The sequence below is a fragment of the Staurois parvus genome, unplaced genomic scaffold (assembly GCF_062004578.1).
Source record: "Staurois parvus isolate SC_StPar_1 unplaced genomic scaffold, SC_StPar_1.0 ptg000172l, whole genome shotgun sequence".
NCBI lineage: Eukaryota > Metazoa > Chordata > Amphibia > Anura > Ranidae > Staurois > Staurois parvus.
In genome coordinates, this window is record NW_028317968.1 from 7495416 (window position 1) to 7508156 (window position 12741).

The 12741-nt window shown below is 42.4% G+C and overlaps 1 protein-coding gene and 2 pseudogenes across 8 annotated transcripts in view; all 3 read left to right on the forward strand.

The window, feature by feature from the left end:
* Window positions 1–12741, forward strand: part of BCAS3 (BCAS3 microtubule associated cell migration factor) — a 1369778-nt gene that overhangs the window by 888124 nt on the left and 468913 nt on the right. The window lies entirely within an intron of this gene.
* Window positions 3553–3694, forward strand: LOC149462627 (U2 spliceosomal RNA; annotated as a pseudogene).
* On the forward strand, window positions 4535–4695 carry LOC149462628 (U2 spliceosomal RNA; annotated as a pseudogene).

Genomic DNA, 12741 nt, shown 5'->3' on the forward strand with positions numbered 1-12741 from the left:
GAGAGTGATTAGAACAACTGTCAGTTTTTATTGCTCTCTGTGGACCCGCAAGGGAGATTTACCCTCTCTATTTGTCCTGTTTACCGTTATCATTGAAAGTGAAAGTAAAAGAAAATCCCAAATTTTGTGCTGACACCAGTACCCTGGTGACACCCCGGGATTCTCTCACTTTAGAGAGATCTCATCTCACTTCTTGTATTGTTTAAGGGACAGGAAGTGAAGGTAAATCTCCCAAATGGACATAGAAAAAAAAAATGAAAGGAGTTATAACCCTCACAAAATGAAAAAAAAAGTTTTGCCTTTAGTTCCACATTATTGCCAGCGTAAGCGCAAATGAGGGAATTCAAATGGATTTTCATATAGGCATACAAGGTCTCTCTCTCCTTCCTCTCTCTCTCTCTCTCTCTCTCTCTATATATATATATAATTTTAATTATTATATTATTATCATATCATTAAAATTATTATAACTTTTTTCTCCCCCACACTCTGACCAGTCCTCACAAGCAGGCCCAGTGCTAGACTATTTTGAGCCCTAGGCAAGACCAGCTACTTGCGCCCCCCCCCCCCCCCACCCCAAAAAAAAAAAATTTATAATGTTTTTAAAACAGTAGAAAATAGTAAATCAACAAAGCATAAAATTGCTAACTTTCTTTTAATTGGAATAAATAAGTGCTATAAGATGCCACCAGCACTAATATTAAAGACAAAATCAGTGTCACGGATGAACTGTATCTGTGGCTGGTAGTAGCAGGGTGACAGTTGCAGTGAGTGGAGGATGATGGATCCACACTGACAGATCCCAGGCTGGAATTGCCCAGGCAATGAGGGGAGATAAAACGCTGTGACAGCAGCAAGCTGAACTGAGCGATCCCACACAGTAACAGATCCGACACAACACACCACCATGATGATGATGATGTCATCACTCACCAACATATTGCACATGTGATGGATGTCCAGCCAACCCGGTCACACTCACACAGCCACGAGACATCAGAATCAGACATTACCTTCCTCCACAGGCACAGCTGCACCACCGCTGATGAATGGGGAGAGAGGAGCTGGAACTCCATAGTGATCAGCAGCTGCCAGCCGGCTTGCGGTAAGGGACTGCGTCTGAGAGGAACACTGGAAGGAGCTACAGTTCAGCTTCTACACTGGCCCCAAGCACCCGGCATCTTCCTCTGTCTTTTCTTCCTCCCCTCTCCTCTCATCTGAAGGATCATTCATGACGTAGTGGCGTTCTACACAGAGAGAGTGCCAGCTTGTGCTGCGCCCATGCGCCCCTAGGTGGCAGTGCACCCTAGGAGGCCACCTAGTTTGCCTAGTGGAAGCATTGGCCCTGCCCACAATCCTCCTATCTAAGGCGCTTCAGGCAGCAGTAGCACCCTGTCATCAGGTACAATGCAGGGCCAATAGCCCTGCAGTTTATGTGAGGACAGCAAAGACCTACCCACTACCATTGGAGATAAGGGACAAGTGCTGAAGCCTACCACAGTGAGGAATAATGAAAGTATTCAACCTTATTCTTCTACCCCCCTAGGCTTAACAAGCATTTAACTAGTGCACTTCAAGGTTAGTTGTTTTGGCCTGAGCACAGGCATATGCCGACAGTGTCTAGTGACAAAATATAACCCAGCATGGGACAGTGAATTAAGCATTAATCACATATTGGTTACCAATTTCCATCAAATTTCTGTCCTAATGTATAACTGCGTAGGATTGATTTGCTTGATCGAATAGATGATTGATTTTTTGTGCATGTGAACAGATAGGGTTCTGTGCAATGCAAAGCAAATGGTCATTCTAAAAAAGATTAAACTTCTTACAAATGTGCAGTCAAATACCAACAATTTAATGTGGCATTTACGTATTGGGATGTGTAATGCCATTAAATATATGCAATTTGTGCAAATACAAAGATGAGAGCATTTAAACGGCTTTTAATGTATGCATACAATATCTTTGTATAAACATACTTTCTTTCATGTATGCAAGCTTTTTCTGATATTTTGAATGTTTACTTTGTTTGATCGTTTTCCAGTAGTATGTTTATTTTATAGCATGTGTTGTCAAGCCATTAAGTGAATAGGGCATGATGGCTTTTATTTGCTATTGGCAGATATAGTACTCTTGATATCACTCCAGCAATCTGTGCCATTTCTAGGCCTTTGAATGTCCTTGGATAACAACTAATGAGGCAAGGAATAAGCATCAGTTTAAATATTTTCTTATTCATCTGCTCTCATGCTTATACATTTAGTACATGTTACTGGGTAAGGACAGACTGACTAAATCAGGTATTCCATGGGCTCTTAAGGCCTTCCTTCTGCTGGATCCTGTGTCTACCACTGTAGGATTGTTTGTGTTTCAATTATATTATCTCCCTCCTAATAAACAAGATAAATGTAGGAAATTGGTCTCTTCAACGTTATAAAATTGCCTCTTTTATAGGAACCATGAAAAAAGTCATATTTTCCTGCTATTGATACATGCAATGGAGGTTTGTTGTTTTACATGTATAACATAAATATGATTCAGAATCTTAAGGCCAGGTTCACACCGGGCATTGCAATTTTCCTTTGAAATATACAACATGTTATGCTTTATTGGAAAATAAAGACCACGCAAGCATAGAGAGAACATGTGAATTTCATGAATATAGTGTCCTAGACGGGAGTCTTACCAAGAGCTGTAATGCTGCAAGGCATAAGTACTAACCATTAAGCCATTGATCTTTAATTTTAACCATTTTTATGACATTTTCAAATCTCAACTGAACATAACTGTCACTTTCTCTAGAATAAGGAACCCTATCCTGGTATGTTATATTTTTGAACTGGGCTTCTAGTGCTAGGTTTTTTTCTACATCAGCCTTTCTGTATGTGAGAACCTGGCAGATACGTTTCTATCTCAAGAAAGGAATCTCAGATCATCCCATGTCAGCATATATGGTTTCAAATACATGGCTCTATCTTATTAGGCTTCGTCTGTACTGTAAAATTGTGGTTCTGCATGTGCAGTTGGCCACATAGCCATAAATTAATGATTTGCATTGCTCCACCCAATATCCTAAAATGAGGAATTTACCCCCTGTTTTTGGAAGAAGTTTCTAATGGAATGAGGTGTGTGTATATATATATATATATATATATATATATATATATAAATATATGTTCTAAGAAAGCTCTTTGTTTCATTTTAAAGGAAACTTACCCCAAATTAATTAGTTTTGTGTGGTAATGTATTTAGATAGCACACCTTACAAGTCACTTATATCTTTGCAGCCCTGCTTCTAAATCTGAGTGCTTTAAATTTTCCCTGTATTCTGTTTGCAGCACAGATAGTCATATCAAGGTTTGCAAGGTGTCTCTTCCAAATTCTTTATCCCTGCACACTGGATCCTGACTTCTCTCCCCATGTCCTACAATACACTCCATGACCTATTAAGAGCCGCCCCACATTGCACTGTAGCTAATGGGAAGGTGTGCATCTGCTCCAGCTAGTACCAAAGTCACTATTTGCAAATGAGTAAAATGTTTTCTCACACTCGCTTCTCGGCCTTTTGGCTAAGATCAAGTGTAGTATCTGTTCTTATCAGTGTCCAGTGGGGGTGCTCCCGGCCATTCTAGCTTTGCGGGGATGGCCGTTGTATAGTACCCTCACTGGTATAATGGAGTCTGGAAGGCTAGTATCGGGGGGACAGAAACCGGGGAGCGCCACACGTTAAGCTGGGGCCCTGGGAGTAATTCCCCTGAGAAAACTGGAAGGACTCAGTACCTCCTGATTTGAATGGATCTACCTTGGTCTGGCCAGGGGCTGAGGAGGCAGAAAGTCCGCAAACTCGGTGCCCCCTGAGTAGATGCTCTCAGGGGTGCCACTAGTAACACCTGGGTGTGGGACCCCACTGTGTGAACATGGCACATGGTCACTGTTTTTACATTCTTTTTGCACAGCACCGTAAGGACCAGGCCTTTTGGCTGAGTCCAGGGCAATTTTTGCTACGGGCCTCAGGGCCTGGTCTGTGCACAATTTGGCACGGTACCACTTTTTTATTTTCTATTTATTTAATTTAACACCTCCCACGTTTGTCACTTTTTCTTTGCTTATGCGTGTGTTTTCACTGGATGGTAGGGTGTGGATCCTCGGGCCTACCCTGAAGTCTAGGGGGAGGATGTGTGGCCTTTTGGTTCCTTCCTCCCCTGATCCCTAGGGGACTCTTCTTCGGGGGAGTCCCCTGACCAAGTACTGAGTGTCTGGCTTCGGCTGGACACAAGGAAAGGTGGTCCACCAGGCCTTTTGGCCAGGAGGACCAATTGGGAAACCTTGTCCCCATCAGGAGCTTCGTGCCCCGGGGGATCAGGGTAAGCGGTCCAAGCCCCTTTAGGGGTAGGACACAAGCACACCCCTAAGTGCACTTTTTCGTGTGGTGTTTTGCACTTGCACTTTTTTTGTGATTCACTTACGGGTTTTTTCGTTGTAGTTTGCACGTTTGCGGACTTTAAAAAAAAAAAAAAAATGTTTTCTCACACTCGCTTCTCGGCCTTTTGGCTAAGATCAAGTGTAGTATCTGTTCTTATCAGTGTCCAGTGGGGGTGCTTCCGGCCATTCTAGCTTTGCGGGGATGGCCGTTGTATAGTACCCTCACTGGTATGATGGGGGTCTGGAAGGCTAGTATCGGGGGGACAGAAACCGGGGAGCGCCACACGTTAAGCTGGGGCCCTGGGAGTAATTCCCCTGAGAAAACTGGAAGGACCCAGTACCTCCTGATTTGAACGGATCTACCTTGGTCTGGCCAGGGGCTGAGGAGGCAGAAAGTCCGCAAACACGGTGCCCCCTGAGTAGTCGCCTCAGGGGTGCTCTGAGTAGCACTTGGGTGTGGGACCCCACGTTGTGAATGAGCACATGGTCACCGCGTTTAAAACACTTTTTGCACTGCACCTCTAGGACCGGGCCTTTTGGCCAGGTCCTGGGCAATTTTTTTGCTACAGGCCTCAGGGCCTGGTCAGTGCACAATTTGGGCACGACCACTTTTTTATTATTTTTATAGATTATTTAATTATTTATTTATTTATTTTTTCTCACCCCACGTTTGTCACTTTTACTTATGTGTGTGTCTTTCTCACAGGATGGAGGGTGTGGGTCCTCGGGCCTGCCCTGAAGTCTAGGGGGAGGATGTGTGGCCTTTTGGTTCCTTCCTCCCCTGATCCCTAGGGGGTTTTCTCTTCGGGAGAGCCCCCTAACCAAGTACTGGATGTCCGGCTTCAGCTGGGCATAAGGAACGGTGGTCCACCAGGCCTTTTGGCCAGGAGGACCAAATGGGAACCTTGTCCCTGTCAGGAGCTTCGTGCCCCGGGGGATCAGGGTAGTGGTCCAACCCCTTCGGGGGTAGGACAAAGCACACCCCTAAGTGCACTTTTTGTGTGGTGTTTTTGCACTTGCACTTTTTTGTGAAACACTTACGGGTTTTTCGTTGTAGTTTGCACGTTTGCGGACTTAAAAAAAAAAAAAAAATGTTTTCTCACACTCTTTTGTCAGAGTGTGCTGTATTCAGTAGTGGCAGGCTTGCATTAACATTAGTAGGGAGTCTTCATATATGCCACCAGGGATTGCAGTAGGAGCACTGAGAGAAGAAAATGCTAAAGGAGGTACCAAGTCCTGACTTTTCACATTATGCATTCAGGTTTTTTTATTGGGAGCAAAGGAACATGGAGGTGATTGAAATAGCTTCCATCTGCATAGCTGCCAACATTTCAAAAACATTTTTGGGGACACTTTTTTTTACTGTATGTCCACAAAGCCAGTGTAGGCAGAGTGATATGTAAATTAGGGGTGCAGCATTAATTTGTGGGTTTGGCCTAGTTGGCAAAAGCTGGCAGCGCGCAAAATGCACCATGCCAAAAATTGGTGTGGTTTAAATTATGCTAAATATTGGGCTGGTCAGAGACTGCGTACATGGCACAAGAGATGGTCATAGACTGCGTACATGGCACAAGAGATGGTCAGAGACTGTGTACATAGCACAAGAGACGGTCAGAGACTGCGTACATGGCACAAGGGATGGACAGAGACTGCATACATTACACAAGGAATGGACAGAGACTGCAGACATGGTGCCTGAAATTTACAGACTGTCCCTAAACTTACGAATGGTTGGCAACCCTGCCAAGTAGATGTATACCATAAACATATATCATTGTACGTAGTGAACAGATATACTCAAATAAATACCAAATATACATACAAAAACATGCAAATCCTTGTCTCATAAGTGACAAACGCATGTGCCCAAACGTGCGTTGAAATTATCCAAAAATAATCATATGTCCATCAAAGAAAATTAAACATATTAAGTGCCAAATTCATCACAAATCACTCCCAGTATCATACATCCACGTGATGAACTTGATGTATGCTGTGTTTGAAATTCACCATATGCTGTTAAACAAACAGTTTTTGTAGTGAATTGTGCCTTTAATACTGCCGTGCTTCATGTGATATTCAAATCCAACCAAAGTGCAATAGTGTCCCTCTTCAGTGTCTAAACACCCCCGACACACTATTGCTCTCACCTTAATGTCTTACCTGTATCCCAGGTCAGACTGCGCTTTTCCCTTTTAACCAGGTAGGTATATTGATGTAACTGCTCTTCCACCGTCAGCTTACTATCAGGTGTGTTACTGCTCTTCCACCGTCAGCTTACTATCAGGTGTATTACTGCTCTTCCATCGTCGGCTTACTATCAGGTGTATTACTGCTCTTCCACCGTCAGCTTACTATCAGGTGTGTTACTGCTCTTCCACCGCCGGCTTACTATCAGGTGTATTACTGCTCTTCCACCGTTGGCTTACTATCAGGTGTATTACTGCTCTTCCACCGTTGGCTTACTATCAGGTGTATTACTGCTCTTCCATCGTCGGCTTACTATCAGGTGTATTACTGCTCTTCCACCGTCGGCTTACTATCAGGTGTGTTACTGCTCTTCCACCGTCGGCTTACTATCAGGTGTATTACTGCTCTTCCACCGTCGGCTTACTATCAGGTGTGTTACTGCTCTTCCACCGTCGGCTTACTATCAGGTGTGTTACTGCTCTTCCACCGCCGGCTTACTATCAGGTGTATTACTGCTCTTCCGTCGTCGGCTTACTATCAGGTGTATTACTGCTCTTCCACCATCGGCTTACTATCAGGTGTATTACTGCTCTTCCACCGTCGGCTTACTATCAGGTGTGTTACTGCTCTTCCACCGCCGGCTTACTATCAGGTGTATTACTGCTCTTCCATCGTCGGCTTACTATCAGGTGTATTACTGCTCTTCCACCGTCGGCTTACTATCAGGTGTATTACTGCTCTTCCACCGTCGGCTTACTATCAGGTGTATTACTGCTCTTCCACCATCGGCTTACTCTCAGGTGTGTTACTGCTCTTCCACCGTCGGCTTACTATCAGGTGTATTACTGCTCTTCCACCATCGGCTTACTATCAGGTGTATTACTGCTCTTCCACCGTCGGCTTACTATCAGATGTATTACTGCTCTTCCACCGTCGGCTTAGTATCAGGTGTATTACTGCTCTTCCACCGTCGGCTTACTATCAGGTGTATTACTGCTCTTCCATTGTCAGCTTACTATCTCCTCCAACTCCGCTCCATACATATGAAAAAGATGCTCCTCATAGTGTAGCATTTATAAATAAAAACACTGTTATTAAACTGCAAACATTTCCACTCACATTTAATAATGTCCAACTGGGACACTGCAGGATAAACTCTTTGTGTGTTTGATTGCTGTTTTCCTATACCAAGATGGTGGCCCGTGTGCTTCCTGTATTGCGGCTTGACCAAGGAAAGTTAGAGTAGAAAATTAAAGCTAGAGCCTCCATCAGTTGCAATGAGCCATAGACCCTTTTTTATGTTGCTGTGGAACACATTTCAGAGGGCCCATGAAGCATAATGAATGTCTTTCTTGTTTTTGAGCATTATGGCAGATTTCCAAAAACCAAAGGGGTTGTTCCAGCACCTAACTCATACCCTGTACAGAAGCATCTATTGAGAGATGCTGTATGCTGCCTAAAATCATCATCTTTCAGAATGACTATAGTATGCTTCGTGTATATTAAATAGGATTCATTTTTTTTTGTACCTGCTAACATTCCCCAGTTATTGGTTTCTTCTACCTCCAGTACTGGCAGATAAGAAATCTGTGATTGTTGGAAAGTACATATTTATTTGTAATTTGGGCAATACATTTTAACTGACTGTCGGCATCATCTGTTTCTTAATCCTTAATAAGGCTACTGACAACAACTTGCTTGTAATGCAGCTCTAAGAGTCCATTTAGTTTGTGGTGTATCAGCATTATTTTGCATGTTAGTATGTGTTGTGTTAAGACAGCCCATTCAAAATGGATGGGCTTCCAAGGCCCCCTTGCTGACAAGGCCCGCTTACTGACTTTAAATCAAACATTACCCTTTTTTCTAACACAAGGCTTGGCAATGTAATGTATTCTTCATAAAGGATAAGTTCACCTTCAGGAACCTGTTACTTGTTCCATCTGTTTTTAGGGTGGAACACGTCACATGCTCCTACAGCTCTCAGCCCCGATTCCCCCCCTCCCTGTGACAGCAGGTTAGGGAACTTCCACCCGCACCAGTCCGAATTTAAAACAAAATGTGGCTGTGCAGTTCTCTGTCCTCCCAGCCCCATCATTCATTCACAGAGTTCCATGAATGGGACATCTACAATTTCTCCATGAACAACCAGGGTGCTGGTGAACGCTGATTTTCTAAAACTGGAGGGTGCAAAATCTGGTGCAGCTGTGTATAGTAGCCAATCAGCTTTTAACTTCAGCTTGTTCAGTTAAGCTTTGACAAAAAATCCTGGAAGCTGATTGGTTTCTATGCTGAGCTGCACCAGATTTTGCACTCTCCAGTTTTACTACATCAACCCCCATCCATTTGCATATATCATTGCTCATCTGTCCTTTATCACATGTAACACCTCAGATGTGCAGTTAAATGTGTGCAGCCGTGGCACATTTCAGCCTGTCCTTGATATTTACAGGCTGGATGGTCACTACTGGTCTCAAACACCTTTGGAACCCACCAGAGATTTCCGCTCATTATAGTTGGTGTAATTCTCAAATTGGCCGTGTGAATATGAGTGTCAGTCTACAGTCTGCAAAGAATAACATGCATTTTGTAACTGTCTAAGTGAAAAGCATCCTTGGATAAAAAGAACATGCTGAGCATTAAAGGTCATTTCCAATCTACTTTTTAGTGTATCAGTGTAATCACTGTATGGTAAAATAGGCTGTTTGGTAGTCAAATTTAAAGCCGAACTCCAGACAAGCTATATATTGAAAACAAAATTCACAGTTGAAATATGCAAAGTTGAACAAAGTTAAACTGAAACTAAATTGACCTGTCTAATGGCGTTATGCAATACAGCTAGGTCACCTCCCTGCCCACGTTATTGTACAGTGAAAGACCAGCAACACACACATGAGCTCAACACTTTGTTCACCTTCTTCCTATCATCATGCCTGTAAAGTGTACCTGATTGGCTCCTAGTGCTGTCCCTCCCATTCACCGTGTTGCTGTACAGAGTATTCCAAGAGACTGATACCAAACAAATTCAGGTATTGCACTAGTCAAAGATTAACCCATGTACATAAACAGCTGGACGGGAGCAGTGCAGGAGCGGGTGGCCTTTATAAAGATTCTCCCGCGTTCCCTGCCTGTGCGCGCTCCCTGGGAGCACGCAGCACCGCAATCCGGTGCCCACTGTGTCCAGAGGAACAGTGATCGCTGTATGGGCCCTCTGTGTGAGGTCCCGGTCTTGTGATCACTGATTGGCCAATCAGTGATCACATGAATAGTAGTAAGCAAGATGTCACTTGCTGACATCATTGCTTACTACTAATGAAATCTGTGAATGATCACAGAGGTCACATGGTACAGGGCTATTCACAACAGCCTTGTACCATGTGACAAGCTGTGACCAATCACAGCTCTCACAGTATTTCTTAATGGCTGCAAGAATGCAGCCAGAGAGAAGGAGAAATGATTGCTTTTACAGCCTTTATGGGTGTAAAAGCAATCCGTGTAAAAAGAAAAAAAAATCTTCATCACCCCCCACAAGTAGTACAGTGTCACTATGGTGACACTATGGTGACACTGTACTGCTAGGGTTACAGTATGTAAGAAAAACAAATATAAATAATAATAAAAAAAAAAGTAAAAATGAAAAACATTTTTTGAAAAATTATAATCTTTGGTTATAAACTAATTTGGGTTATTTTTTTTTTTCACTAAAAAGATAGCTGAATACATTTTGACCAATATTTATGAAGAAAGATTATTTATTTGCAAAATTTTATAAGAAAAACACTTTTTTTTTCAAAATGTTTGGACTTTTTCATTTATATTGCAAAAAAAAAATAAAAATCCCAGTGGTGAATAAATACCACCAAAATAAAGTTTTATCTGTCTTAAAAAAAATGCTAAAAAATTCATATGGGTGCAGTCTTGCATGACCACGCAATTGTCATTCAAAGTGTGATAGCGCTGAAAGCTGAAAATTGGCCTGGACAGGAAGAGGGTGAAAGTGTCCGGACTTGAAGTGGTTAATGTAATTTTTAAATTCATTCTTAAACTAGAACTATGGGAAAATGTTTTCTTTTATTTTGGATAGAGTAAGGGAGGATTATAACCCCTGTCACTTTTTTGCCATCTCTGTCCCATTGGGGAGATTTCTTTTCACTTCCTGTCCAAGAGCCAAAACATGAAGTGAGAGAAACTGCCTCCAGAGATAATAACATTTATAGGTAAAGTTGATCCAGGGAATATCCGATTGCCTCTCGGGGGATCAGGAAGGAATTTTTTTCCGTGCAGGAGTAAATTGGATCATGCTTTGCTGGGGTTTTTTGCCTTCCTCTGGATCAACTGTGGGTATAGGATTATAATTTTTTTTAATGGTTGAACTGGATGGACTTTTGTCTTTTTGCAGCCAGACTAATCATATAACTATGTAATCCCTTTCTACTCTGTTCAAAACAAAAAAAAAAAAAAATAAAAGTTTTACATTTAGTTATACTTGAACTGCATTCAGTTTTTTATTGTCTGGAGTTAAGTTTTAAATAAAGATGGGGTATATGTACCATACACAATGGTTAATACTAATGTTTTCTAATATAAAGCTTTTTCTCATGAAAATGTTTTATGTTTATTACTTAGAAGGATTTTCATTTCATGATTAACTTTGGAGATCAACTTTTGTGCACTTCGCATGTAACAAAAGTTTGCCACAGCAAAATCTGACAAATAGGTCATTCTTCCATGCTTGTTATAGTCTATAAAAAATGCACATTGTCTTGCCAAGTCTGGAGTCCTCCAGGACACCTTGTTCAATTGTGCAGGCTGGCAGACAAGACTGCAGTGCCATGCAAATGCTACAGACTCTTCTAAAAGACCAATTTTGTTTGTGTGACACCAAGTAAATGATTAATAGGGCTTGCTGACGTCTCTATCTCTGAATCACTAATGAATTCCATCCATGAGAACTTTTTTTTTTCAACTGCAGGGTCTTTCCTTTCTAGAAGTTCCATGGGAAGACCTAAGTGCATGCAATATGATGTTGGTGGGAGCTTTCGGGTCTGTATACAGTTTACTAAACACATGTGATGTGCTTCAGAGATCAAGGAAGTGTTGCTGTTAAGGATCTGTGTAGGAGAGGGTGGCCACTGCCCTGTGTGCCTTCATCTGACACTATGCAAGTTCAGCGTCAGTTCAGAAAGTGTCTCAGAGGCTTCATGTTGAAGATGCCTCTGTTGTGCAATAGTATACATGATTCATGAACACTTTTTTGTTACTTAAGGTGCCTTGCTTTCGTTTTTAACTTTATTAATATAGTATTATTATATTTGTGTCTATAATATATACAGGGGCAGACTGACCGTTTGGAAACTCGGGCACTGCCCGAGGGCCCGGGGTCAGTAGGGGGCCCCATGAGATGCCCCTGGTACCTTTTTCATAGGCTTTTTTGAGTTTGGGCAAGGACACAGGGGCCCCATGATCCCCTATTGCCCGAGGGCCCCATGAGTTGTCAGTCCACCCCTGAATATATACATTACTCAAAATAATAACAAATTCATGTGATATTTTCTGAACTATTACTTTATTTTTTGTCATTTTGTCATTATTTTTGTCGGTATTTACTTTTGTTTTACTCAGTCTTAATGTCTCATAAATCATACACATTCATGTAAATAATACATGGTGCTCCTGCAATCTGGGTAACTGTTTAGGCACAACCTGTTAGGAGTTGTTATTTAGCACAGTTGGTCATCTAAGTACAATCTGTCTGCTTGCAGGGCCAGTCAACTGCCAGTCAAATGTACACTATATTGCCTAAAGTATTGGGACGCATGCCTTTAGATGCACGTGAACTTTAATGGCATCCCCGTCTTAGTCCGTAGGGTTCAATATTGAGTTGGCCCTGCCTTTCCAGCTATAACAGCTTCAACTCTGCTGGGAAGGCTGTCCACAAGGTGTATGTCTATGGGAATGTTTGACCATTCTTCCAGAAGTACATCTGTGAGGTCAGGCACTGATGTCAGACCAGAAGGCCTGGCTCGCAGTCTCCGCTCTAATTCATCCCAAAGGTGTTCAGTTGAGGTCAGGACTCTGTGCAGGCCAATCAAGTTCCTCCACCCCAAACTCGCTAATCCATTTCTTTAT